Consider the following 1962-nt stretch of genomic DNA (forward strand, 5'->3'; position numbering starts at 1 on the left):
GACCAATAGCTGTCACATCTTCTCTTGGTAAGGTATTTGAAACTTTAATTAATAAGCACATTGTTAAACATCTTGAATCCAACAACTTAATTAGTGATAGACAATATGGTTTTCGTCACGAAAGATCCACCATTGACATACTCAATCTCTTAACTCATACCATCCATCAATCAATTGATCTTTTTGGAGAAACTCATGCAGTAGCTCTTGATATCTCTAAAGCTTTCGACAGAGTATGGCACCGTTCCCTGCTGTCCAAACTCCCTTGCTATTGACTAACGTCTTTTCTTCCTTTGATTTCTTCTTATCTTAGTGACAGGAAAATAAGAGTAAAAGTAGATGATGTATATTCGAATTTCCACTCAATTAACGCCGGCGTGCCACAGGGATCAGTTCTGGCGCCAACCCTATTTCTGGTTCATATTAATGATCTCTTATCTGTCACTCACAATCCCATTCACTCATATGCAGATGACTCAACACTACATAGTTCATTCACACTCAGACATCCATTTACAAAGTCTAATATCTCTACCTCTCAACTCAATACAGCCATCTCCATAAATCAAGATCTATCTACAATCAGTGAATGGGGACAAAACAACCTTGTCTCTTTTAATGCTAGTAAAACTAAATATATACAGTTTACTAATAGACAGATATTGCCAGATTCGTACATTACCTTCAGTGCTACTAATATTCCCATCCCCAAAAGTATTGAAATTCTTGGTGTCTCTCATAACAGTGCCCTCAGCTGGACCTCTCATGTCAGATCACTTGCTAAAACCGCCTCCAAGAAACTTGGATTATTGTACAGAGTCCGTAACTTCTTCACCGATGAGCAGTTAGCTATAATTTATAAGAGTCATGTGCGCTCTCAGCTTGAATATTGCTCACCCTTGTGGAATGGTTGTGGAGAGGTTGCATTAAGACAACTAGACAAAATTCAGAATAAAGCTGTTAGAATCATTAACAACCCTGCCATTACATATAAACTACCTCCCCTGCAAGTAAGAAGGAATGTTGCCTCCCTTGCATTATTTTACAGATATTTTTTTGGCAAATGCTCAGACGAAGTTGCGTCCATGGTGCCACCTCTCCATGCCTTCCCTCGTGCTACACGGGCATCTGGTAGCGCTCATGACTGGAATGTCACTCAACCACATTGCAGAACTTCTGCCTATCAGAATTCTTTCATTCCCCGAACTGCATCTCTCTGGAACTCGCTTCCCCAGAGTTGTTTTCCTCCAAATTTCAACCTACAACTGTTCAAGTCTAATTCTTACAGATATTTTATGAACAGAGGACACCAGTAATCTGGTGTATGGATTATTTTTTTTTCTCCATTTGTTTTTCCTTCCTCCGTTCTGTTATTTAAAAAAAAAAAAAAAAAAAATGTATCCCAGACGGGGTGGCCAAGGGCTAAGAGTTAATTGTTTTACAGGGAGGGGCACTAATCCTCCACCAACCCCACTTGACACGAGGGGATGCCAACAGCATCTGGTGTTCCCAGGCGGTCACCCATCCAAGTACTAACCAGACCCAACGTTGCTTAACTTCGCTGACCGGACGGGAAGCGGTGTACTCAACGTGGTATTATTTGTTTTGTATCCTTTTAGAATCTCCAATGACCAACACAGGTGGATGTCTGGGTATGGAGTGGGAGGACCCAAGATCGAACCCAGTTGCGAAAGATAATTAGTCAAGGCATACATATACATAAATTGAAGCCTTTGTTCTGAAGTAGGGATTTCATGCAATATTATCCATATTTAGAAGCAACACCAGCACCAACATCAGCAGTAGTTCATGTACCATTCATAACTGACGACCTGTTCACAGCATACGAAATACACCCCTTCCCTTCTAAGAGAAATAACACTTTGGTCATCATCAACATAAACACAGACACCGAACTCATCATGGTCTCCAAGAGACGAAACAGTGTCATTTTCGCAAGTG

At 40.7% G+C, this 1962-nt stretch overlaps 1 pseudogene; it reads right to left on the reverse strand.

Annotated features, from left to right (window-relative positions):
* Nucleotides 1-1488: 1488 nt before the first annotated feature.
* Nucleotides 1489-1604, reverse strand: LOC145411292 (5S ribosomal RNA; annotated as a pseudogene).
* Nucleotides 1605-1962: the final 358 nt, after the last annotated feature.

Source organism: Coenobita brevimanus, chromosome 88 (assembly GCF_032717465.1).
Source record: "Coenobita brevimanus isolate Jiangsu-jjx chromosome 88, ASM3271746v2, whole genome shotgun sequence".
In the NCBI taxonomy this organism is placed as follows: Eukaryota; Metazoa; Arthropoda; class Malacostraca; order Decapoda; family Coenobitidae; genus Coenobita; species Coenobita brevimanus.